Source organism: Amblyomma americanum, chromosome 7 (assembly GCF_052857255.1).
Source record: "Amblyomma americanum isolate KBUSLIRL-KWMA chromosome 7, ASM5285725v1, whole genome shotgun sequence".
NCBI classification, from domain to species: Eukaryota; Metazoa; Arthropoda; class Arachnida; order Ixodida; family Ixodidae; genus Amblyomma; species Amblyomma americanum.
Window position 1 is genome coordinate 89,619,823 of NC_135503.1, and position 16,662 is coordinate 89,636,484.

At 46.2% G+C, this 16,662-nt stretch overlaps 1 protein-coding gene across 3 annotated transcripts in view; it reads left to right on the forward strand.

Moving 5' to 3' along the window:
- Positions 1-16,662, forward strand: part of LOC144099389 (glutamate receptor ionotropic, kainate 2-like) — a 109,202-nt gene that overhangs the window by 32,785 nt on the left and 59,755 nt on the right. The window lies entirely within an intron of this gene.

The following is a 16,662-nucleotide window of genomic DNA, read 5'->3' on the forward strand; positions in this document are numbered from 1 at the left end:
CCTCGCTACAATCGATTAACAATAAAATTGAGAAAAATTCAAATATTTCCTGCAAAAATTTGCAATGTGACGCAATTGTTATAAACATAAAATTCGCCTTCCGCACAATTAGTGCCACAACGGCATTGAAGACAATAGTTCTCCTTTTGAAAGAAGGGTTCATAACTGGAGGAACGTTATAACCTGTCTAGGGCTCGAACTTTGTACTGCTGCCAATTCAGAGAAGTCACACAGTCAACTTTTCTACCGAGGAGTCCACCGATATGCAGCGCTATAAAGAAATATTTCAATTCCCGCCGCACTGTTAATCAGACGGAAAGCATCTACTCATCACCACTAAGTTGAATTTGTCACTAAATTTATATGAATTTCGATTTAGGTATAAAACTTCTTTTTCTTGGTGAGCGCCAGCTATTCTGCCATGTGGCCGCACACGACGTATTTTCGAGAACACACGTTTTCACTGCCCGTTCAGATAGCATTACCATCTCACACTAAATCAAGGCGGGTGCTTTAGACTAAGACGTAATAAAGTATATATGCCATTACCGACATCTGCAACGTTTAGCAGTGTTATTGTAGTTATTAATTAAGAATTGAGTTTGTGGAGAACGTCGCACGGGCCCTAGGCGGCCTTTATAGGTGGGGCCCTTTGCTATGGAAGAATCTCAATGTAACGGCAGTCGGTTCGAAGTAATTAGCCGCGGAAGGAACTTCCATGCAACCCCTAGCGCTTGGGGTGAAGAAATGGGGCGTCTGATTGTCGCTTTTGCGGTACAATAGCACCAGCTTCAACAAAAGGGCGGGAGGAAAGCCTCAGCCCGTTGAACAAAGTGGCGACTAGAGAGCTTGAAGAACTTGTCTGCGTGCCCCAAAAGATCCTTTCAAGTAGCTCAAACAAAGAAAAGTTTTGTTGTTGAAACACCGGTCAACGGACTGCGAATTGATATAGTATACCCCTTGATCAAGATTTCGCAGTCAAGAATTCCATATCGCATACTGTGGAACTTGTTGGGAAAATGCGAATTTTAGCGTAGCCCCCGCTTATATCTGCATTCATGTTTTTGGAATGCGCTGAAGACGAACTAATAATTACCTGAGCTAGATTCATGGTGCCACTAGCCCAGCTAATCGCAGCCGACTCCTTCATCCCAGGTCACATTAGTGCCTGTTTGTTCTCGCTACTAAAAAGTAACAAAAGTCGCCTTCTGCGAAATTCCCACTTCGTAGAAGCAACTCAATACAACGAGCCAAAACTTTGTTGGCTACGTAAACTATATTTTCAAATGTGTGGGCTGAATGTCAGCTAAAACATGCGCTAGGAAGCATATTCGGCTCGCTGCTTAACGTCGCAAATAGCGTGCCTGCAGTCGCTCTCCCCTAAGCGCTCTCAGCACTTCTCTCCACGAGAGGCTTTCCCTGTAAAGCGCGAAGTTTCTGCCGAGGAAATGTTGGTTGAGACCATAGATGACATGTATGTGAGTATGCTGTTAAAGCACTGGTACAGGACAAAAAAAAAAGGAAGGCACGCAGTCTCTTTCCTCTGATCGCTTACCAGAGCTACTTCAGTATCGAGTAGTTTCTAAGCGCGTCCCACCAAAGGACTTGTGCGGCGATCGGTGGATAGAGCTTAAAAGACAAACATCTTAAAGATTATGCTGCAAGTACTTACAACGTGCAAATATCTTGGAACAGATGCTCAAGCTACCAATGTTGCCAGCCAAGATGTTCAAGCTACAAATGCTATCAGCCAATCAGGAACGTCACCGTTCCTCTGCATTGTGTAGTTAGACGGCAGCGCGTCATGGATCATGAGCTTAAGAGAAGTTAGCTCATAGGATTAAAGACAGGAAATCTTTGGTTGACTGTTCTCTTCTTTGCAGTGATGAGCAAGACATTACAATGCATGCTCCCCCCACACGACATTTTTGTCGCCCAGTGGGCATCGTGAACATCCCGTAGTTGCCAAAGCTGCATTATGATCGCAATAGATAATTTGTAATAGAGTGCCTGCTCTCACACGGTGTCTGTTTCAGCAGCTCAAAGGTGTCCATGACGTAAGTGTTGACGTCAAGTCCTGCAAGACATAAAGTGTGCGATGTCATTGTGGCTTCTTTGTTTTCATTCACATAAAGTGTTGCGCTAGCGTGCCCCAAGAGCTAGAATAACAAATAAACAGGCGGCTATTATATCACTGTTTCTGTTATTCTTGCGTCACGGGGCCTCATGACTGATTTCACCCATAGCCATAATTCGGCGGTTGAAAGCGAAACCGAAACCACATCAGAGGAGAAATTCAGTCAAAAATTTTTATTGCTCATAGGCAAAGTTCACGCGTTTATTCACGTTTCCCAACGTCTTGCGCATAATGACCAATGAAAGACAGACCAGGAAACTTCTGTTACTGTGACCTTAACCGGCACCATTCCTCCTATCAGAGTCTCTGAAACCTGAGTACGCCTCATGGCTTCCGCTACAATGAGAGAAAAAAATATAGGACAGAGTACAAACACAGGCATGAACTGTGATGAACCAGTGCCTGGCACGGAGCGGAGCTACACGTGAGATGAAGGCTGTGGTAAACGTGGAGAAATTCCAGGCAGTTCGGCGATTTTCTTTAGTTACCTTTGAGGAGAACGGGCTCTAACCAAGGCTTCCTAACGCTTTGTACTGTGTGGATCATCAATCGCAATCATCGATGGGTGTCGTATCGTGCGTACTTTTAGATCTTAACGTCGCCGTGCTATGCGGTTTCGAATGAAGCTGACGGCGAAATTTGGCCGCGTTAAGCCTTGTTGCATTTCTTTCGTGGTAGCGTATGCTAAAGTGCTCCAGAAGTTATGGCGGAGAAAGAGGCGGCCTTCTGCGTGTGGCATGTTGCCACTGTAGTGTTAGCATCATGGACATAGGCAACGGTAAACCACTGCCATTAACGATTCTTCGTACTGTATAGCTCGTGAACGGGGCCTTGGCAAGGAGCTGCGTTCTGCATCGACGCCATGGTGCTATTGAGCTGTAGTCTCAATTTACTGGCGAGGCCGCAGGACTCTCTTGGGACCATGGCAAGTCACATCCATTGAAGCGTGCATCAATTAGCATCTGAACATTTAGAACAGAGTCCATTTTTTTTTCAACATTATGACGCCGAGGGTAATTGTTTTGCACGAGCAACTGACAGAAAAAAAAATCGGCTCTCCAACTAAGCCTTCTAACGCAAGCTTATCTTCCAACTGAATGAGCATGAATCGAGCGATGCGAGGAGAGTTCATTAGAAAAGGTAGTCAGCAGGAAGGCCCGCTTATGATGGCAGCCCCACATCCCACTCGAATTACGTAAGAATGCCATTCCTTGGGAAGCACGAAAGAAGCAATCCAGCTCTGTCATTCTTCTTTTGCAAGTTAACTACTTCAATAGAAACAGAAATGTGAAGAAAAGCATTCGCAAAAAATTGACAGCATCCAGAAGTTTGGAGCGGCGTGTCTATTTTCCCGGGTTGCTTGCTTGGCGTGCAATATTTTCGCAAAGCCAGTGGTTGGAGCGATGAATCTGTCTGCGTGGTTGGAACGGTGAATCTATGTACGCTTTGTGGAAGCTGGAACAGAAAGAGTTGGTTGAGAGAACGCTTCATGGGAATAGTGCCATTTCCTATGTACTGTTTTCCAGATATGCGTCGCCTCAATTGTTCTAAGCTCCTTTATGCTCCCAAGACGGCGAAGCTGCGAGGTTCAACGCATAGCACGTAAAAATTTTGCATCTACGACTGCGGGACGAATCTGATTCCAGCGCACGAAAGTTGTTACGGAAAATTTTTGCGCTTGTTTGGCGGCAGTTGCTTCAGAAATGGATTCCTCAGCAGGATGAAACCACGGGGAAATGTGGCTTTGTAGAAGCACATCAGCTCTGCTAGATGGAAGAACTGTTTCATTGTTAGTAGTAATGAACTGCTAAAGCATTCATTTCCAAAGCTTGCCCTAATGTTGTGGCCGAGTCAAGTGAGCAGGTCGCATAGACGTGGTTAGTAATACGAATGCAAAAGGTAGTGTAACTGCAAATAATCTTCCCCCTTGTAGGCGCAGAAAAACACTTAAAGAATAAAGCGCTGCTAATTGGATTGATTTGAAGAAAACGGGAGAGTATTTTTGTTTCACTAGCCAATATATTCCAATTTTAAATTTTGTTTTGATTTCATTTCTGTTCTCTTTAACCAACCACGCTTTGCAAGTTTAGGCTTCAATTCACGCCAACACCGCTACTGACGTCTGGTAGTTTTCGCCTTCATGGCCTTCATAATACTGTCGTATTAAAAATGCTTGTGGTGCTTTCATTGAATGACTGAACATTAATACAAGAATTAAGTCATCAGTGTAGGCTTGCAAAACCAAAATTCGAAAGAGAAAAAGCAGTAGGACCGGCATTCCCTGCAGCGGTCATCCCCAAACAGCAGCGGTTCTTGGCATTTGTTTAAAATAATTCCTAGCCTCGTTTTGAAACGAAAAGAAAGAATATACAGTGCGAAACGGTCTTGAAAAGAAGAGCAACCATACTTTGATTTTGAACTACCTCAAGGCGTAATTGGTGGTCTCACTTTCTGCTTTCATAATAACAAATATTCTTCTCATTAAAATTCACCCTCAGTGACTCGTCGTTCTTGAGCTGCTTCAATAACACCTTGATGGAGCTCTTACCAGCACGAGAAAAGCACTCTCAACCAGGCAACGGGCGCCAAGAACTAATTTTTTCGGGAAGAGGAAGCTCTGCACGAGGTACTGTCGTTTTAAGCTGTTCCGTGAAGATTTATCATATTTGGAACAACACAAAGACGGGACACTGTAAGGAGACACCACGAGCGCTGCTCACGTCTTTTCGCTGTTTCAATGATCATCGGTAACCAACAAGCTCAAATCGCAGCACTTGTGCAGGAAAGATTTTGTGGCAGGGTATTTCACATGCGGTAATTTCTGGGCGAACGATGCAGACAACAGCTATAGCGTTAAAAGGCAGCAGAAATATTATAGGGGTGCTTATTAATCATTATGCGATGACAATGCGTCAGCATTTCGTATTGCTGCTTTTAATTGCTTCTCTTCTACTTCGTATCTTGTCTTCATATTTTATTATATTTATTTGCATGTATTTCTGAGTTTCTTAAGATATTTCTTCAACATTAACGGCTTAACAACATTGCTATGCTTTTGGCTGAGTCCACCGTAGATAAGATAAGGCAGCGCTGTCTCGTCTCTTTTCTACCTTTGGCCTCGTGCCGTTGCGTTGTTGCTCTACAAATTATGTCTGATCATCGTGCCCACCATTTCATGTTGTACTGCGTAGATAATTTCATTTGGGTAGATTAATTCTTAATAATTTTATTTTTTCGGAGTCATTTGGCCGTTATCAGTGATTTTCAATATGATAGTCATTTTGTTTTAGGTACTGGCCGTGGCAGGCCATTTCGGAATCATGCCTCCTCTTTCTTACAATTGGAGAGGGAATTTTCATGCCTCCACAGTCATCATCATCATAATCATCATCATCAGCCTGACTACACCCACGGCAGGGCAAAGGCCTCGCCCATGTCTCTCCAATTAACCCTGTCCTTTGTTTGCCAGCTGCACCACCCTATGCCTGCAAACTTCTAATCTCATCCGCCCACCTAACATTCTGGCGCCCCCTGCTACGCTTGACTGCTCTTGGAACCCACTCCGTTACACTTAAGGACCAGCGGTAGTTATGCTTTTGCATCACATGCCCTGCCCAAGCCCGTTTCTTCCTCTTGATTTCGACTAGGATGTCATTAACCCGTGTTTGTTCCCTCACCCACTCTGCTCTCTTCCGGTCTCAAAACGTTACACCTATCATTTTTCTTTCCATGGCACGCTGCGATGTCCTTAACTTAAGCTGGACCCTTTTCGTTAGCCTTCACGTTTCTGCCCCGTAGGTGAGTACCGGCAAGATACAGCTGTTGTACACTTTTCTCTTTACGGATATTGGTAAACTGCTACTCATGATCTGAGAGAACCTGCCATATGCGCTCCATTCCATTCTTATCCTACTGCTTATTTCCCTCTCATGATCCGGGTCAGCTGTCACTACCTGCGCTAAGTAGACGAATTCTTTTATCAGTTCCAGCACCTCATTGCCAATTGTGAACTGCTGTTTTCTAGCTAGACTGTTGAACATTACTTTGGTTTTCTGCATGTTAATTTTTAGACCCAACGTACTGCTCCTGTCTGTCTAAATCATTGATCATGCTTTGCAATTCATCAACTGAGTGTCTCAGCAAGGCAATGTCATCAGCGTATTGCGGATTATCTAGGTATTCTCTATTAATTCTTATCCCCAACTGTTCCCAATTCAGGCCTCGGAATACATCCTGTAAACAACCGGTGAATAGCATTGGCGAGATCGTATCTCCTTACCTGACGCCCTTCCTTATTGGAATTTCATTGCTGACTTTACGGAGGACTATGGTAGCTGTGCAGTTTCTATAGATACCTTCAAGTATTTTCACATAGGGCTCTTTTAGACCCTGATTCCGCAATGCCTGTAAGACAGCTGAGTTTTCCACTGAGTCGAATGCTTTCTCGTAATCAATGAAAGCTGTATATAGTGGTTGTTTATATTCTGCGCATTTCTCTAATACCTGATAGATAGTGTGAATATGATCTATTGTTGAGTATTCTTTACGAAAGCCTTCCTGACAATTTGTTTGATTAAAGTCTAAGGTTGCACTGACTCTATTAGCGATTACCTTAGTAAATACCTTGTAGGCAAAGAGAAAAAAGCAAGAAAAAAATGTTGAGAAAGAATAAAAAGTAAAACAGAAGAGAAAAATGGCTGGGGGTTTAGCTATGGTTAACCCTGGTCGAAAGCAAAAAGCTGAATTTCCCTGGCTACGTTTCTGGTCGAGCGACTGGCGGTCTCCACGGGAGGCGTCACATCGAACGCACCTAGTGCTAGGCTGAACGCATCAAAGTGCACCGGCGTTTTATGCAGAATCCACATTCATACCCTACACATGAGATTCCAGCAGACACTTTCCTGCTCCGCCATACTGTCCCTGGATATTCATCAGGCTTTAGACACAATAAGCCATGACCATATCCCGACGACATTAGCCACTACAGGCTGCGGCATCCGCATATGGCAATAGGTTCGGGCCTTCCTTCAGGGACGCACGGCAGAACTCCAGCTTGGGGATGCCACCTCCCAGCATTTCCCCCTGCCTAACCACAAGGGGCGGTCCTATGAGCTTTACTTTTTAACATTGCCATAGCGCCACTGGCAAATGCTCTTGCGGCTATCCCAGGGCTCCACACAGCCATATACGCAGATGATATAACCCTCTGGACAAAGGGAGGATCCATTAAAACAGCCAAGGATATCCTGCAATCTGCCATAGACATCACCACCGCTCATTTAGCAAACACAGGCCTCCGTAGCTCTCCAAAAAAAGCAGAAACTCTTACAGCTGAAATCCCTCCCCAGTGACAACCACATTGAACTGCACATATATGGGAATCCAGTCTCCATTGTGTCTCAGGTGAAGATTCTCGGCCTTGTCATGAACAACACACTCGATGCAACAGCCACCCTTCAGCTCTTACAAAGACAGATCAAACAGGTCGCTGCACTAATCAGGCCGGTGGCAGCAGGCAATCATTGGCTGTCTGAACGCGAGACCCTCAATATGACAAATGCATTAATCATTAGCCGCATTACATACTACCCCCGATACCAGATGCTCACTCAGCGCTAAAACAACGGGCAGACATCCTAATACGCACGGCTGTCACCTCCGCCCTACGTCTTCCATGGATGGTTAGCACGAAACGTCTCCTGGACACTGGTACTACCTCGATTGAAAGAAACGCGAACAACCCGGCGCCAACACGACCCGCTGTTTCAATTTCTTTTCACCGCGCTTTTACTTCGGCGATAACAAAAAGACCCTATACTCGTCCATGATACAACGTACGACGACTCTAACGTCTTTTTGTTACCACCCAGGTAAAAGCGCAATGAAAATAAATTCCAATAGTGGGGCGTGTTGCCTCCGGATAGTTAGCGTTTCTTTCCATCGAGGAAGTACCCACAATACCGTGATTTAATCAATAAAAATCAACGCACCAACCAATTAGTCCGTCTGAGTCGCACAGAAACAGGACAACGCCTACTGCGACAGCTCTGTCTCAATACACCCATTGTCACCCCAACAAGTCCTACAGCTTACATGATTTCTCTGCGCACCAGGGTCATATATATCAGAAGACCCTGCCGCGCGATATGAGCGCTAGACTCCATCATGGTAGGCGGCAGGTTCGAGCGAGCGATTACACCAAAACATACATCAACCGCTCCGATATCCTTTATGTCGACGTGGCAGAAAATTGTAAAGTAGGATTTTTCACGGCAGTCGCAGCCTATGAAGACGACACAGTGGGGGCCGCCGCCACTATCCGAACTAATTCGCCTGCAGAGGCGGTATAAGCCGCCACCGCACTTGCGCGGACCCACTCCACCATTGACAAACACATAACCGAAATTTGCACAGATTCCCAGGCCGCATACCGCCACTACCTAAAGGGCGTGGCGACGCCGGCCACACACCGTACTCTTGCCACAGCCATGTTACTCTGTCGTGGATCCCTGGGCATGCCTCGATCCCCGGTATAGAGCGCGTTCATGCGCTGGCCCTAGAACTCTTCTCCAGGACCCCGGACGATCAGGCACCCAACCCTGCGCAAGAGGCCCCATCGGTCCTTTATACATATCATCAAACCACCACATTCTACAAAGTCAGCCACATGACATTTTTACCATCCCACAGTTCCTTGTCGCCCTTATCCAGCGCCACATGGCGACAATTACAGACCGGCTGTTTATTTCACCCTACCGTCTGTCATGCTTTCATCCCACCTTTCCTCCTCATTGTAACAGCTGTGGCGTGCCCAGATCCATACTTTTCCACTACCTTTGGGAATGTCCTTCCCCACAGGCAGTACCCCCATCCTCAATCCCACTCATTCTTCCTAGGAGGCTGCTTTACGGACCGCTCAGCCCACCGGCCAGAAATGGCTGGTTGATCGGGCTTTATGTGAAGCACAAGCCCGTGGACTCCTGGACCGGTCGAGGACCACCTTGGAAGATTTTTTTTCGTCTAATAAAAGTTGTTTCCATCCATCCTTCCCGCTTCGCTCGGTCAAGGTGTGTGACGTCACTGAGGGAGTAGGCAGCCCATTTGGGATGCCTCCTTTCCTCCTCTACGCAACGCGGTGACGGGGCGCACATCTGCCTCTCTCCGCGGCAGGCGTCACGTCGATCACACCTAGCGTTCCGCTGAACGCATCGAAGTGCACCGGCGTTTTATGCAGAACCCACATTAATGACCTGCGCATGCGATGCCGGCAGACGCTTTCGCGCTTGACCAAAAGTCAAGGCTAAAATCAAAGGTCAAGGTCAAAGTCGAGATAGTAGTTGTAACAGCTGCTGCTGTCTCTGCTATAGCTGACGTCATGTGTCAAACCTGACTACCAACAGTCATGTTCATAGTTTGACCTCTAGCTACATTCAAAGTGAAACTTGCGGTCCCGCTCACGGCTCGAAAAACTGGTGTAGTGAAGCTTTTTCGCTTTAATATTTTCAAAACGGCACCTTATTTATCAAAGGTTTATATACACAGCATTCCACGTATTGCACAGCAGGCGGATCGCTTAGGATAGCGAGGCTGCCGAAAGCTTTAAGTATTGAAATTACTTCCCAAATTCCCCCAAATAAGCCCATAAGTACCCTTTGCACGCATTGATGCTATTTTTTTCGCTCGCTTGAAATTAGAAACTTCATGGTAGTTGCCATGACCATGCTTGTAAGAGCATCCTGAGTGGCTGAGTGAGAAGCGGTTTTTCTTGAGGAAGTTACGTTGAGCCTGTCTGAGCTACTGTTTCAAACCGATTAGAGAGAAGCTTTTTCAGTAGAGAAGCTACAGTATCTGTCGAAAGTTTCAGCCCGTGAGATTTGATTTCGATCCATGCCGTGTTACCCGTTATGCGTCGCCAGCGTTTCAAACTTTTTTAAGGTTAAATGAACGCTTTTTCTCGCCCTCCTAAATCTTGAGAACACGCGGGGATCAAATCGTGAAAATGAAAAAAGCGACCACCTGGGGATCTTTTTTATGTCAGTGCACGTTAAAGATCCCCAGGTGGTCGAAATTATTCCGGAGCCCTCCACTACGGCACCTATTCCTTTCTTCTTTCACTCCCTCCTTTATTCCTTCCCTTACGGCGCGGTTCCGGTGTCCAATGATATATGCGACAGATACTGCGCCATTTCCTTTCCTCCAAAACCAATTATTCATAATAATTATAAAAAATAATAATAATAATAATTGGTTTTTGGGGAAAGGAAATGGCGCAGTATCTGTCTCGTATATCTTTGGACACCTGAACCGCGCCGTAAGGGAAGGGATAAAGGAGGGAGTGAAAGAAGAAAGGAAGAAAGAGGTGCCGTAGTGGAGGGCTCCGGAATAATTTCGACCACCTGGGGATCTTTAACGTGCACTGAATCGCACAGCACACGGGCGCCTTAGCGTTTTTCCTCCATAAAAACGCAGCCGCCGTGGTCGGGTTCGAACCCGGATACTCCGGATAATTATAAAAAATGAAAATTGTTTTTTTTTCGGGGGGGAAGGAAATGGCACAGTATCTGTCTCGCATATCGGTGGACACCTGAGCCGCACCATAAGGGAAGGGTTAAAGGATGCAGTGAAAGAAGAAAGGAAGAGGTGCCGTAGTGGAGGACTCCGGAATAATTTCGAACATCAGGGGATCTTTAACGTGCATTGACATCACACAGCACACGGGCTCCTTTGCGTTTCGCCTCCATCGAAACGGCGCTGCCGTGGTCGGGTTCGAACCCGGGTACTCTGAATCAGTAGCCGAGCGTCCTAACCTCTGAGCCACCGCGGCGCGTTATAGCAAACATCAGATTTGGTACCTGTAAGGCTATTTGCTTTGCTAGTTCGTAATTCGACATCATGACATAAGGAGTGCTTTAAGACGGGCACATCGAAGGAAAAGTCAATACACAGAGGTGCGCTGAACTAAAACTTTCTTTCTGAAGAATTCGATCGGCGTCTTGGTTTCACCGCAATTCCGCTCCCGTTGTAATCATCTGCCCACGATGAAAAACACTCACAAACCGTAAAACACTACAGCCTCCTGAACATTGCTGCTTAGTATCGATTGGCCACCCGCCGCGGGTCCTCAGTGGTTAGAGCGCTCGGCTGCTGAGCCGGGGTATCCGGGTTCGAACACGACCGCGGCGGCGGCGTTTCGATGGAGGCGAAACGCAAAAGGCGCTAGTGTGCTGCGCGATGTCAGCGCACGTGCAGATTCTCAGGTGGTCTGAATTATTTCCCGGAGACCTCCACTACAGCATTTCTTTGTCTCTTTCTTTTTTCACTCCCACCTTCCCCCCATCTCTTACGGCGCATTTCTGGCGTACACCGACATGTTAGATAGTTGCTGTGTCATTTCCGTTTCTCATAAAACAACTTTAGCATCGATTGGTCTGTCGTGTCACGTGATGCCTAGTGCGCCTTGTTTGTGGCGGCAGATAGGCGCCGTTTCCCGCGCTGTCTTTTTCCTATCGAAATGAAATTGAAACTGGTTTTGTGGAGAAAGTAAAAGGCACAGTATCTGTCTCACATATCGGCGGATACCTGAACCTCACCGTAAAGACGGGATAAAGGAGGGAGTGAAAGAAGAAAGGAAGAAAGAGGCGCCGTAGTGGAGGGTTCCGAAATAATTTCGACCACCTGGGAATCTTTAAGATGCACTGACATCGCACAGCCCACGGGCGCCTTTGCATTTCGCCTCCATCGAAACGTCGCCGCCGCGGTGGGGTTCGAACCCGGGAACTCCGGATCAGTAGCCGAGCGCTCTGACCGGTGGCTCAGCGGGGCTTTTGCATATCGGCAGTTCGCGGTTCTGGGGCTGCTATTTTGCGAGATCGCGCTTCTGTGTTGAACGATATTCTGGCGCTAGCGATGCATTGTCCTATGTTTCGTACCAAGCATGAGTGCGGAAAGCGGAAGCGCATGTATGTTATCGCTAGAGAGTCGAATCGATCACCGGCAAATTAATCAAACACAGGAGAGACCATGCCGCCATCAGCGAAAAGAATTCACGTGTTGTGCAATCCGTCGCAAATACATAGAAAAGAGAGCGGCAGTGAAAGTGACTATGATACCGTGTGTTAATTCTGGGCACTATGTATACGGCGGCCGCGCGGGGCAGTTTCCACCGACTGATGACGGCGAACGATGCGACGGCGCTGCAGCATAGGTAAGTAGCTTCACCCCGTGATGATCACCCCACTGTGCCGTCAGAAGCCGACCTTCGGCCCGGTGTCGGCGCCCGGCACCAAATGCGATGTGCTTGGCGAAGCACAAACAACTAGCCAAAGCGCTGCAGCGCTGTTCCGACGCGGGTAAAGCTCCGTTTTGCCGACAGGGCGGGATGCGCCAACGGGTTATCGTGCACGATTAGGACAAATATTTTGATGGCCGGGGCTGAATTATTTGTCACTACGCTTTGTCGCCTTGGAAACAGCAAAGAGTCCACCGTCCGCGACTCATTTCGCGCGGTGTCAGAGATGGATAGCGTATTCACAATCTTTCACGCTCATAACAGAAAAGGATTGCAAGAGAAAAAAAGGGTATGAAGAGCAGAATAAAGAAAGGACGAATATATCCGAATGCATCTTTGGCCAAAAAGGCTGGAAATTAGTCCGGTGCCATTTTGATGAGCATGAACCGCTTCTACAACTTCAGTGCTAGTGTTCTGATAAGTGTTTTTGACCTGACCCCCCTGCTTATAGAAAGAGTAGCGCAACAATGCTTGCACGGTTCAAGTGCGAAAGCGCTATTTAAAGACATCTCACTGAGTTTGTGTGAAGATTTACTTTGAAGGTGACCATGGCAAAACCTAGCATAGCGACAGCCCATTCCGAAATAAAATATATATTTTCCGTGACTGGGCTTCGAACCTGCGGCGGCGCGAATAGATCTGCTTACCTGGCCGCTGCACCAGGGAACTGTGCTATCGCCAGAGCCGATTACGCCCGTGTTGAACTCGAAGGAAGGAAGGAAGGCCTCAGACGTTGCTGACACATACCCACTGCGGGGGAGTGGCCAAGACACAGGCGGTTAATTGCTGGATCCAGGAAAGTTTTGACGGGAAAAGGATTGGTAATAGGATGTAGTCTGATAGATTGGAAGACGGAAGGACAGGGCTCCTGTTAACTTGGAGCTCGAAGACGGGACAATGGCTTAATGTGCATAACCGTATACAATGCCTGTAATGTTTCAATGTGGTACTGATTGAGAGCGGGAAGTAGAAATTAGAATGGGAGGCACTGCGTTTCTTGAAGAAAATTTTGCACAGCAGAGCGCACACTCCTGTCGCTTCGTCCAAGCAAAGAAACGCCAATGGAAAGAACAACCGCGCAGGACACAGGCAAGCCAGGTTGATGAAATGGAATTTGCAAAAGACGCTTCCTCAAATGAGAGAAGCGGCGGCAGAACAGCAGGAAGTAATCTATTGTCTCAGGTTCGGCACAAAAAGGGCACAGTGGGGAAGCTGCCAGGCCAGATCTGTGAAGGTAGAAATTTAGAAGGGTAACCCGGCAACGCAAGCGCGTGAAAGAGACCTCTAGTCTGCGCGAGCGCCAGTCTTTGCTTCTCCAAGGATGCAGAAGATGCTGATATTCGGCAGATGATGTAAGAGCCGAGGCAGCAAATTCCTGAAATATTGTGTAGCTGCGAAACCTCACCGCAGCTGTATATGCACACGATGGCAGGACAGCAACAATTGGGCCGCTGAGAGAGGCTCTTGCTAAGGAATCTGCAACCTCATTGAAGTGAAAACCCATGTGACCTGGTACCCAAGGCAACCTTACCGAATTTAGATGGAGCGGAATCAGGAACTTAAATAGGCGTAATGCCCGAGACTCAGTGGGTGATGATAAGGAAGAGCAAATGGACAGAGAGTCTGTCATAACCACGACCTGGGAAATGATATTTTCTAATTTTCGTAACGCTAAGATTACTGCTAATAAATAAGCCAGAAAAAATGTGAGAGAATACAGGAAGACGGAGAGAAAAAGAGCAATCCAGTGAAGGCGAGAAAATTCCCACACCTGCCTTCTCGCGATCCAGCGAGGCATCGGTAGCAATAAGAACATGAGAGGGAAAGCATCTTAGGTGGTCCTGCAACAGACCCTGAAGAAGCGGGAAGGGCTGCAGCTTTGCATTCCATGGAAAAATGTCATCGAATTCAATCTGTACAGATGATGATTTGTTATGCAATTGGCCGACATCTGTGAAATGAATATTTATGGGATCAAGGAGGGACTGCACGTAACATATCTGCGGGGTATGAAAACGAGACCAGGCAGCACTAAAAAAGGCGAAGGATGACTAAGAAATATTATACTGGAAGCGCGAAGAGGTGAGTCACACAATTTTAAAAATGTTTGAACTGTTAAAAGGCGAAACCTAGCTGATAACGATGGCATTCGCGCCTCAAGGTGCAGAACAGCTTTGGTTACATATTTTGGAAACCCAAGACAAAGGCGCAACACCTCACGTTCCAGCAGCACAAGAGGGCGAAGTTTATAGGCAGGAGCTCCTGAGAATAAAACACACCAGAACTCCGAAATTGGGCGGACGTACATTTTATAAATCATCAGAAGTGTATGCCTTCTCATGCCTGAGCTAACACTACAAAGACTGCGCAGGATGCCAATGGCCCGAACTCCTTTTGCCGAAACTTGCTCAATGTGTGGCCGCTAGAAAAAGTAGAGTCGTATATTACTCCGAGATACTTCACCGTCTGAACTTCAGGTATTATGTTATTTCTATAGACCAGGCAGATATTTACAGGAATAGAAACTGGAAATACTAACAATGCGCATTTCTTCACATAAAGGGACAGATGAATTCTTCCTAACCAGTTGCCAAGAACATTGAGGTAATTTTGCAGGGTTCGATAAAGAGTGTGAATGTCACCTGCTGATGCAAAAAATGCAATATCGTCGGCGTACACATAAGTTTTCACATTTTGAATACATGGAATTGAGCTTAATTAAATGTTACAAAAAACAGGTGAGAGAATTGCTACACGCTCTCGCGCTGTGTATTGCACGTTGTCGTCTTAAACTCCCATCTGCAGCGCCAACCACACCAGCTTAACGTCGATGAGAGCTTGACCTGAGAGTAACATCGCCGCCAGACGTGTCGGCGGCTCAGCAAAGCAAAATCATGAGCCGTCCATGTTAATAATAATAATAATAATAATAATAATAATAATAATAATAATAATAATAATAATAATAATAATAATAATAATAATAATAATAATAATAATAATAATAATAATATTAATAATAATAATAATAATAATAATAATAATAATAATAATAATAATAATAATAATAATAATAATAATAATAATTAGTTTTTGGCGAAAGGAAATGGCACAGTATCTGTCTCACATATCGTTGGACACATGAACCGCGCCGTAAGGGAAGAGATAAAGGAGGGAGTGAAAGAAGAAAGGGAGAAAGAGATGCCGTAGTGGAGGGCTCCGGAATAATTTAGACCACCTGGGGATCTTTAACGTGCACTGACATCCCAACACACACGGGCGCCATGTTAAACACGCGACTTCGGACGTCTAGTCTGTTTAGCTACGCCAAATGTGTACTGCTTTTTCATCCGCTTTATTTCATTGTGTTTCGTGATGATTTCTTTATGGAGTGAAGTTGCTATATTTCCAAAACAATTTCCCAATTTTTCTTTTTGTCACTATTATGATTCGAAGTAATGAGTGCATTTAGGCAAGCTTGGATATAAAATTCTACGTAGAAAAAAATTAGGTTGCCGAATGTGTTTGGACAAGGTCACTCAGGAATTATTCCTTTAGGTAAACATGCAGACCGCCTACTATGTTCTGCTTTCACGCCAGGCTTTCTGCAACTTTGGTATAGCAGTTAAGCATGTAAAAATTTAAAAAGTCAAAACTGAGGGGCGGGGGGTATTTCAGTCAATGCTTTTATTCGAGCATTCAGTAAGCTTCCAAATGCGCATGAAAGTTTCATTGTTCTGCGACAAAAAAAAAAACGAAAAAAACTGGGGGGTACACTTAGGCCGCTCCTTAAGGGTGCCACGCGACAGCTTAATGGTTTAATGCCCACATATGCGCAATTGGTCATTCTCTACTTTACATTTATAGATCGCGAGGTGTCCTCATACCACTACTGGCGCAGTGGGGCAGTGGTTAAGCGATGCGCCACTGCCTCATAAGGTGGCTGTTTCAAGGACAGCCACCAGTGGGGCTTGTGAGACCCATGTTGCTCTTCCCGAACAGCCTCTGGCGACCAATCATACATTTAACTGCCACGTGCCATGGTGGGCAGTTTTCTCGCAATCCGGTGGGCAGATGGCCACCTGCCACAGAGGGCAAGTTGCGATGACGTCACAAGGTCACATGACCTCTGGCAGCCGCCACATTTACTCTGCCTGCTCCGGCCGCTCCTGTTGCGATGCTTCAAACGGTCGTGACGCCAACGCCGCAAAAATTTATTTCTACATGGGGGTACTGA